The sequence below is a fragment of the Phascolarctos cinereus genome, unplaced genomic scaffold, assembly GCF_003287225.1.
Source record: "Phascolarctos cinereus isolate Bilbo 61053 unplaced genomic scaffold, phaCin_HiC Scaffold_2;HRSCAF=192, whole genome shotgun sequence".
NCBI classification, from domain to species: domain Eukaryota; kingdom Metazoa; phylum Chordata; class Mammalia; order Diprotodontia; family Phascolarctidae; genus Phascolarctos; species Phascolarctos cinereus.
This window is the reverse complement of record NW_027555625.1, coordinates 22,197,438-22,208,394: the sequence shown is the minus strand read 5'-3', so window position 1 is coordinate 22,208,394 and position 10,957 is coordinate 22,197,438.

Below are 10,957 nucleotides of genomic sequence, written 5' to 3'. Positions count from 1 at the left end.
ACTCTTGGGATTTCTCTTCTTGAAGAGCTTGGGTTTGAGATTCTGAGAACCGTTTTTGAGGACACCCCATGATCTCCCCACTGGAGGTTAGCAACGTGATCCTCAAAGAGCAGGGACAGGTCCCAGACCTCCAAACTTCTCAAATGACTCAGCTTGTCTCAGTGCTTCTGAACAGCCTTCCTGGGGCTTCCGTGTCCTCTCTCAGAAGGTGATGAATCAATCTGGCTGGACTTGCCTGGATTCTTCCCCCCTCTAAATTTTAGCCTGCAGTTCTGAGTTGCTGTAGTTCAGTCGTTCCAGCCGTGTTCTACTCTTCGTGACCCCATTTAGGTTTTTTTTGGCAAAGATCCTGGAGTGGTTGGGCATTTCCTTCTCCAACTCATTTTGCAGATGAGGAAACTGAGACAAACAGGATTAAATGACTTGCCCAGGTCACACAGCTAGTAAGTGTCTGAAGCTGGATTTGAACTCAGGTCCTCTTGACTCGAGGCCTGGAACTCTATCTACTAGGTCTCCTCTCAAGTCTGGACCATCAAAGTCTCTGCCATACAAATGGAAGTGATAACAATAACAAAATGTATTTAACCTTTGCAAATCAATTCATGTCCATGACTTCATTTGAGTCCCCTAACAACCCTGGGAGATGGGTGTGATTATTATCCCCAGGCGACAGATGGGAAAACTGAGGCTCAAACAGATGACTTGCCCTGGGTCATATAACAAGACCTTATGCTAAAGTTCACACCTCATCTCCAGGACTGGGAGAGAACAGCCCTTCTGAGGTGCCTGCCTGGGAATGCTGGTTTTGGTCAGTCTTCTCAGGCACAGCTGGAACTAGATAGACTCTTGTGTGACACACAATCCCACCCCTATCCCATGCGTACTCATGAACAGAAGTGCAAATGCCTATACACACACACATACACACACAGACCCTAATCTAGCCCTGACCCATGGAGATAGCCAGAGGGTCGTTGGATTGAAGGGGGGACATTCTATTGTCAATAGGGTAGGGCCCTCGGTTCAATACTGTGGTCCCTGAATGACTATATGAATTGCGTTGAAATGCTGTCTTTAGGGGCAGGACCACTTCCATTCATAAATGACTCCTCCCTGGCAGAATTAGCTAAACTTAATGTCATGGGTTCCTCTTTCAAACCCACAATGCCCAAGGTCTTAGCTACCTTTTGCCCTCCCTGAACCACCAAACAGGGCTCCTCCATTCCTGGCCGCAGCTACCTTCATGAGCTCGACTTTTCAGCCAAATGTTGCAATGTGCCGATCCTAGCATTGCACCTTCTGTCTCTCTCTGGGCCTTTGTAAGGCTCCCCCACAGCTGGAATACTGTCTGTCCTTCCTCCCTCTTGACTTCCTTCTAGACTCAGTTCAGGTGTTACTTTCTACAGAAAACATTTCCTGACCTCCCACAGGCACCTGAGCTCTCTCCTTATCAAATGAGATAATATTTGTAGAATGCATAGCACTGTGGTTGGCATGTAGAGAGTGTCCCATAAACGCTTGCTCTCTTCATCAAGGGAATTGTTTTGCATTTACTTATTTATATCATGTCCTACCAATAGAATGAAGACTTCTCAGGGGCAGGTCTCTATCTCTAGTGCCTGGCAAGATAACCTTGCTCATAGTAAGGATGAAGGAAGGAAGGAAGGAAGGAAGGAAGGAAGGAAGGAAGGAAGGAAGGAAGGAAGGAAGGAAGGAAGGAAGGAAGGATGGATGGATAGATGGATGGATAGATAGATGGATGGATGGATGGATGGATGGATGGATAGAAGGGAAGAAAAGATAGGAAGGAAGGAGAGAAGGAACAGAAGAAGGAGTGAAGGAAGAAGGGAGGTAGGAAGGGAGGAAGAAAGGAAGGGAAGGAGGAAGAGAGGAAAGAAGGAAGGAAGGAAGGAAGGATGGATGGATGGATGGATGGATGGATGGATAGATAGATGGATGGATGGATGGATGGATAGAAGGGAAGAAAAGATAGGAAGGAAGGAGAGAAGGAACAGAAGAAGGAGTGAAGGAAGAAGGGAGGTAGGAAGGGAGGAAGAAAGGAAGGGAGGGAGGAAGAGAGGAAAGAAGGAAGGAAGGAAGGAAGGATGGATGGATGGATGGATGGATGGATGGATGGATAGATAGATGGATGGATGGATGGATGGATAGAAGGGAAGAAAAGATAGGAAGGAAGGATAGAAGGAGGGAAGGAACAGAAGAAGGAGGGAAGGAAGGAGGGAGGTAGGAAGGGAGGAAGGACAGGAGGGAGGAAGGGAGGAAGGAAGGGAGGAAGGAAGGGAGGAAGAAAGGGAGGGAGAAAGGAAGGGAGTGATGGAAGGGAAGAAGGAAGAATGGGAAAGAAGGAGGGAGGAAGTGAGGGAGGAAGAAATTGACCATTCTCTTTCAAAGAGGGAATGCTCTGGCTTTTAAACACTGATGCCTCATTGAGAGGAGCTGGACTCTGGAATTTCACCTCCCAATGTCCAACTTACAATTGATCCTACTCAGCTTTGTTAATAGTACGTATAGACGAATGCCAAGAAGTCATATAGAAACAGAAAAGAGTGCCTGCCTTGTGCCAGTGTACCTTGGTATTGTCATAGTTGAAAACTGAGAGCCCCAAACTGCATGAAAACAGGGCTTGTAGCATGAGTTCCCCTCCCTTATCAAGCCCCAGCCAATGGAGAAAGTCTTCAAACGGGTCATGGGATTGAGTGGGTAACTTTCTATTGTCAATGGCATTGGGTGAGGATTGGAGGGTCAGGATCCTCTCAAATGACTCCTTCTGGGCAAAGCTTAGAAGGTTTGGTCGCCTTTGGGGAGGAGCCAAGGGCTGGCCTGGGTCCTAGTGTCCTGAAAGCTTGTGGCCTTGCTGGACCAAAAGTATTGGTCTCTGGCTTTTGTTTTCTTTTTCCAGTGAACCAAGAGTCTGTGTTAGTCTCTTCTTCTGAGGGATAGGGACATCTGGGAGGCTTCACCCTCCCCTTCCCCAGCTCTTCAGTGGGCAGAAGCCTATTCAGAGACTTCTCTCTGGAGGGCAAAATCGTTAATTCAGCTCTGCAGGACAGTTATAACCAAGGGGAAGGGGAGCTTAAAGGTTTCCTCTCTTCCAACAAGAAGCTTAATAATGTTCACAACATAGGAAGGGCAACAAGAGAGGGCATTTATCGAGTGCTCACTGTAATAGCTGTACTTTGTAGAGAGCTTGGAGGTTTACAAAGAACTTTTCATTCATTATCTCATTTGAGTCTCACGACAACCCTGAAAGGTAGCTGCTATTATTATCCCCATTTTACAGATGAGGAAACTGAGGCTAAGTGAATTGCCCAGAGGTTAAGTGATTTGCCCAGATCACATAGCTAAATAAGGGTCTGGATTTGAACTCAGGTCTTCTTGACTCCAAGCATAACAGTCTCTACTCTCAGGGAAATTACATTAAAATTTGGGAAGACCACATATAAAGAGGATTTGGGGAGCTAGAAAGGAGAGTGGTGGAGAGAGAGAGAGAGAGACAGAGAGAGAGACAGAGAGACAGAGACAGAGACACAGAGAGAGAGACAGACAGACAGACAGACAGAGAGAAAGAAAGGGTCTGGAACTGAGCAAGCCAAGGCCTAAACTGGCCTGGCAAACGGCAGAGTGGATCTAGAGGCAGAGCCCCATCTCCAGTGGGGAACAATCGAGACATCTGTGTCTGACCTTATATTTCCTGGGCATTGGAAAGAGCAGTTTCTGGAGTCAAAGGACCTGGTTTCAAATTGTCTTTCATGCGTCCTACCTATGTGCCAATGGGCAAGTCACTTAACATTCCTGGGCTTCAGTTTTCTTCTGGAGGGAGCATGGAGTAGATGGCCTGTTAGGGCCCTCTCAGCTTTGGTTCGGTGAAGCTGACCATGACATGGTCCAACCTGATGACTCTTCCTGTACCACCCACCTTCCTCAAACATCGTGGCCTGGATGTGGTCCTGCCCAGGGGCAGGATGGCAGAAGACAGCCTCTGCTAGCTTTGCACGGAGGTTCTCAGGATCCCCAAGCCATCTCCCCTGTGCCTGCTTTTCCAAACCTGACGGGATCCCTGGGGACCTGGGCAGACTCTGGTCCAATCATTTTCTGCTCACTGTCAGATCAGTCATTCTCCTACATAGATCTGGAAGTAGTTGGGTCTGACCAGGGAGGGGATAGGGAAGACCACTAAGTTCTGGGCTCCTGGGCCAGGCTTGGCTGCCTTCAGGGCAGTGACCCTCAAAGAGTTTCAGGGCCCAAACGACTTTATAAAGGAAAGACACTAAGAATGAGCCTGCTCCTTGCCCAGGGCTACCCCTGCTCCCACAGGATAGCACCACAGAACTCACCAGAAGGAAGGGGCAGAATGGGCCTGAATTTGTGGTCCCCTGGACCAACCTTCAAGAGCCCAGCAGCACCTCCCCTTCGCAAGGGGAGAGAAGATGTCAGAGGAGGCTCTGGACATCTGTTGGTGATAAATGGTAGATTTGTACCCAGAGGTGATATGCACAGACAGATCCATATTAGGGAGGCATTTCAAACTGGATATCTCATAGACGTCTTAAACACAACACACCCCAAACTGAACTTGTCTTTTCCCTGAAACCCTTCCTTTCCCTAGTTCCCTCTTCCTACGGAAGGTACCACCATCCTCCCAGTCATCCAGGCTCAGAACCAGGGTCCTCCTCATCTCCTCACTCTCAATCCCCATAGCCAATCTGTCATCAGGGCCTGTCAGTCTCTCCTTTGTAATAATAATAATAGTTAACATTTATGTAGTGATTACTGTTGCCAACCACTGTGCTAAGCACTTTCCAATTATACTGTTTGGTCCTCACAACAATCCTGGAAGATAGGTACTATTATTATCCCCATTTTATAGAGGAGGAAACTGTTGCAAACAGAGGTGATAAACAGACTTGCCCAGGGTCACATAGCTACTAAGTATCTAAGGCTGGATTTGAACTCAGGACTTCCTGACTCTAGCTGTCCCAACTCTCACATACATCCCCTCCTCTCCACTACTGTCTCCATCCTGGCACAGGCCCTTATCACCTGGACTATTGAAATAGCATGTTGGTGGGTCTGCCCGCCTCAAGTCTCTCCCCACTCCAGTCTAGTCTCTATTCAGCTGCCAAAGTGACTTTCCTAAAATGCAGGACTGACCATGTCATTCCCCTGCTCAGTAAACTCCAATGTCTCCCCATCACCTCCAGGTGATACAGTCTTCTCTTTTGCCTTTAAAACTCTGGGCATTGGAAGGAGCAGTTTCTGGAGTCAAAGGACCTGGGTTCAAATCTTGTCTTTCATGCTTCCTACCTATGTGTCAATGGGCAAGTCACTTAACATTCCTGGGCTTCAGTTTTCTTCTGGAGGGAGCATGGAGTAGATGGCCTGTTAGGGCCCTCTCAGCTTTGGGTTGCTGAAGCTGTGATGCCCTACCTTCCCAGTCTTCTTGTACCTTAACCCATGGGATGTATGGGGTGTTCAGGGAGAACTAGTACCTCTGGTGTGAGGGCTGCAGAGCCCTCTTCAGGGCTGCTCATCCACCTTTGGTGTCTACCTGTCCCCCCTCTCTTACCTGTGGCTCCAAGAAGCTGTAGCATGAGCAGTGGTCACACCCTGGCAAACCAGATGGGCTAAACCAGGTGGAGGGTAACTAACTGGTCTCAAAACAGTTGGTGAGTTAGGGGAATGTCTAACTCAATCACATGAAGACTTTCCTCAGTGAAATGGGCAGATGAGAACAATTTATTCTGACAGCCATGAAGGTGTCTGAAGCAGGTGTTGTGGAGCGGTTAGAGCTTGGTCAGCCATGGAAGACACCAAGGTCACCCACTGCATCCCGGGAGATCATCAGTTGTCCTGACTTCTGTCCTGCCACTGGACTTCAATGGCCGGGAAAGTGAGGCTAACAACTTTGTGTGGCTCTGCCTCACTTACATCCAATTCACTCGAAAGTCAAGACATCATCCATGATGTCAATGGTCCTCTTTGAAAATGAAGTACATGACCCTGGGCAAGTCACTTAACTCCATTGCCTAGCCAAAAAAAGAAAGAGAGAAAGAAAAGAAAAGAGAATGAAGGACAAACACGCCATTAACTCATTCATTCTCACCCAGGTACTCTGCAATCCAGCGACACTGGCCTCTGACGTTCCTCAAACAAGATACTCATCTCTAGACTCCAGGCATTTTCCCTGGCTGTGCCCCATGCCTGGAATTCCCTCCCTCCTCATCCCTGCATCCTGGCTTTGCTAGCTTCCTTCATATCCAATACAAAATCCCACCTTCTCCAGGAAGCCTTTCCCAACTTCTCTTAATTCTACCACCTCCCCTCTGTTGGTTATATTTATCCCATTTGTAGCTTGTTTGTACATTGTTGTTTGCAAGTAGTATCCCCCATTAGATTGAGAGCTTTTTGAGGGCAGGGACTGTCTTCTGCCTTTTTTTTTCTCTCCATCACCCCCCTGGACCTCTCTCTGTTTCCTCATTTGCAAAGTGAGTCATTTGGATGACTTTTCAAAGCTCTGCCTCACTTAAATCTAATTCTCGTGCAAGTCAAGATATCCCCCTTGTGATGTCATTGGTGGTCTTTGAGAACCAAGGATGCACATTTAGACTCAATGATACTGAAGCTCTCTTGCAGCCCATGATTTTACAGTTCTCCAGACAACAGGCACACTGAGACGTGGAAAGGAAGATACTGAGGCAGAAGAAGAGAGATGCAAACAGAGCCACTCCCAACTTAGTGGTATCAGGAGAGAGAGAGAGAGAGAGAGAGAGAGAGAGAGAGAGAGAGAGAGACAGAGAGACAGAGAGACAGAGAGACAGAGAGAGAGACAGAGACAGAGAGACAGAGAGAGAGAGAGACAAAGAGAGACAGACAGACATAGAGACAGAGAGACAGAGACAGAGAGAGACACAGAGAGAGCGAGACAGAGAGACAGAAACAGAGAGACAGAGACAGAGAGAGACAGAGAGAGGAGAGAAGAGGGAGGGAGGGAGAGAGGAGGGAGGGATGGAGACAGAAACAGAGAGAGAGAGACACAGAGAGAGAGACAGAGAGAGAGACAGAGAGAGACAGAGAGAGACAGAGAGACAGAGATGGAGAGACAGAGAGAGAATCTCCCCTTCCTTCCCTCCCCCACCCCTGCCCCCTCCCCTCTCACACCCCCTCCTGATGAGCCTGGCTGGAAATAGTAGTTGCTTCTGTCTGGGTCCTTCAGCTGCAAAGGCATCCATCTAGTTGTTACTTCACACATCTGTCAGCTCCCTCCGAGATCCAAATGTAGAAACTGGTGTGGAGCTGGTTGGAGGGTGTGTGTGTGTGCGTGTGTGTGTGTGTGTGTGTATGTATGAGTGTGATCGTGTGCATGTGTGAGCATCTGGGAGTGTGCATATGAGTGTGTGTGTTCGTGTGTATGTGCATGTGATAATGCCTATATGCACTTGTGTGTGTGCATGGAATACCTGCATGAGTGTTTAAGTGTGACATGTGTGTGTGAGTAAATGTGAGTGTGAAAGGGTATGTTTGTGGGTTTGTGTGTATGTACATGTAATGCCTGTGTGAGTGTTTGAGTGATGATGTGAATATGTGTGTGCATGTGTGAGTGTCCAGGAGTGTGTGTGTGTGTGAGTGTGCAGGTGTGTGTGTTTCTGTTCATGCATGTAAATGTCTCCTAGAGATTTCTGGAGCCTGGAAAATGGGAGCTCTGTGACCCACGCATTCCTGTCCAGGCAGGACGCCTATCCAACAGTATGGGTATCGACCTGTCTCTCTCCTAATTGTGCTGGGTATCACATATCTGGGGGATTCTCAACATCTAACCCAGATCCCATTCACTCACTCACTCACTGCAGGCTAAGTCCCATTGCCCCCTTCTCCCCCCCCCCACCATGGCTATTCCTCTTTGGACACAGAGAGTCCCAGAAACCTCTATATCCATACGTTAACCTGTCAGGGATCTCACCTCCAAGAGCTATCTCTCCTTCTGACCCTACAGCTTTCCTCTAGACTTGAGAATCCAGTTTCCTTTTGGGGAGGGGGTGGGTTGATGGATCGATCAAGAATACACACATTATAAATCATAAGCTCATCCAATGTGGAAGCAACCCTATCCACCATCTAACTAAGCCCATAGGCTCATAGGCAGTTCACAGAGCCAGAAGGGGCTGCCAAGACCACCCAGGGCAGAAGTTCTTACTCTGGGCCTCCTAGAATTTGCTTTTTGTTCAATGTTTTGCTAACATATTTCATGATAATTGATTTTCTTTGTCAGAGTTTTATCTCATGCATTTAGAAACAATCTTCTGAGAAAGGTCTAGAGGTTTCACCAGACTGCCAAAGGGGTCCAGGATACAAATAAGTCAAGAACCCCCAAATTGGTCCCACCCCTCATTTTACAAAAAAAAGGAACTGAAATCCAAGCCAGATGAATACATCCAATGTAGCACAGGTCATAAGTGTCCAAGGCTAGATTTGAACCCAGGTCTTTGACTGCAAAGGAAGTGCTTTTTCTGCGTACCAAGCTTGTGATTTATCTCCACATTTTACAGATGAGAAAACTGGGGAAGGGACTTCAAGAGGCCATCAGACCAAGCCCTCTTGCCTTCATGCCCAGGCTTAAGCCCCAAAGAAAAGAATTGTCTCATCTCATCTGAGGTGTCAGGGATAGAATCATCCTTGGCTCCTCCATCGCGCAGAGTGAGACTCCCAGAGAAGCAGGAATATCCACCATTCATTTGTTCATTGTCCAGCATTTATTAAGCACCTACTGAGTACAAGGTGCTATCCAAGGACCTAGGATTACAAAGACAAACATGAAACAACCTGCCTTACATTTTCCCCTTCTCTGAACGGAGTGACTTACTTTCTACAAATGAAGAGTTGACGTTCTTTCATGTCTACCTATAGGACTGCAGGTCATGGTCTAAGAGCTGGAGGGACCCTTAGAGCCACCTAGTGCAACCCAACCATTTTATAGGTAAGAAAGCTAAGGTCTAGAAAAGTCAAGTGACTTGGCCAAGGTCACACCACTAGTGTCAGAGAGAAGATTTGAACCCAGATCCTCCTGCTTTCAAGTCCAGCTCTGGACAATGTACTTGGCAGTCCTCTGTGGGCACAGAAAGCAGCTGCTTTAACAGCAAACCCATCATAGATGTAGGGTCAAATCTCAGTCTCCCAATCTCTAGTCTAGGCCAGATATACCTCATCTCTCTTTTCCCACTTCTTTGATAAATTCTGATGAGCTGCTTATGTGAAACTGTGGGTACTAGAAACAGGCAGAGCTGCTTCAAACACAAAGGAAGGGTTGTCTTTCAGCTTTGCCACCCTGGGATCCAGGCTCCATTGTCTGGGAGCCCACAGGCTGATTGGGAAAGAAGGGACTTAATGGTACAGAAGTCTGGGTTTGATGTGGGGGACACAGCCCTTCCCCTTGGGGGTCATCTCTCGGCTCTTTTCCTTTCCAGCTTCCTGAAGGGGATGAAGGAGAGTCTAGGGATGGGGGAGGGTCTCTTCTATGAGGGCAAAGGGGCTTGCAGTGGTGGTATCAGGAAGCAGGGGAGGGGTTTTGTTTGGGGACCCTTTCCTACAGCAGGGTGTACATTCATGCATGTGTATGTGAGCAGCTGGAACCCAAGCCCCCTGGACATTCTCTGGACACTTAGCCTAAGGCCTGGGATCCTGCTGATGCAGGGAAAGGGTGGGAAAGAAGAAAGGAGCAGGTTGAACTGGGTACTCTCTAAGGTCTCTTTCAGCTAGAAATCTATGATTCTATGAAGATTTGGAGGAGAAGGGGGCGGGGAAGGAAACAAGCCTTTATATGGCACCTACTGTGTGTCAGGTACTATGCTGAGTGCTTTAAAAAAATGATCTTATTTGTAGGTGCTATGATTATCTCCATTTTCCAGATGAGGAGACTGAGACAACTGGATTAAGTGTCTTGTCCAGAGTCACATTGCTAGTATCTAAGGCCAGATTTGAACTCAGGTCTTGCAGACTCCAGGCCCAGCATTTTCTGTACTGACGAGGGGTAGGGGGCTAGCACTTATGGACTGAGTCCCAATATCTGTATGTTCTTGGCTGGGTAGAACTCCCATGAGCCTGTGTATAATGGCGTATTTACCCGTGTGTATGTAACTGTGTAAGCCTGTAACTTGCATGAGTGTATAACAGGGCTTTGTGCACAACCATGAATGGATGGATGGCAGTGTTGGAGTGGCAGAGATAGATGTGTGTAAGTGTGGGCTTGTGCACTCTTACAGTGACGTCTTAGTGTGACACGGTATGTTTTGGTGTGCCACCGTGTAATATACTTGCAGAAAAGGGGGAGAGATATGCGTCTCCGCCTGGGGGGGTGGGTGTGAACAGGAGTGTGTATGTGTGTGTGTGCGCGCGTGCACTCAATCAGGGTTCAAGGAAATTGGAGAGTGAGCACACGTTGTACTGTGTGTGTGGCTGGGGACCACAGCTTTAGAGCTGGAAGGGACCTCTGAATCCAACCCTCTGCTTTTACAGATGAAGAAACTGAGGCCCAGAGAAGCTGTGATTAGCCTAGGGTCACACAGCTAGCAAGTGGCTGAGGGAGGATTCCACCTCTTCCTGATTCAGAGGCCAGAGTTCTAGCCACTACATGGAGTCTTCTCTCAGGGAGTTATGTATGGGCATGTGGGCGAAGGGAAGGAGAGAGAACATGTGGCATGTGCGTGTGTGTGTGTGTGTGTGTGTGTGTGTGTGTGTGTGTGTGTGTGTGCGCGTGTCTCTGTGTGTCCCTAGTCCAGCCAGGTGCCACTGCTGCCTGGACATCTTTCCTGGTTCTCCTACTGTCTAATGCTTTCTCCTTCCTCAATATGGTGTCTGATTCTCTGGGCATGTGCATACCCTTTAGTAGAATGGAAGCTTCTCTACAGTAAGGACTGTCTGACCTTTGGTTTTGTATTCTAGAGTTCAG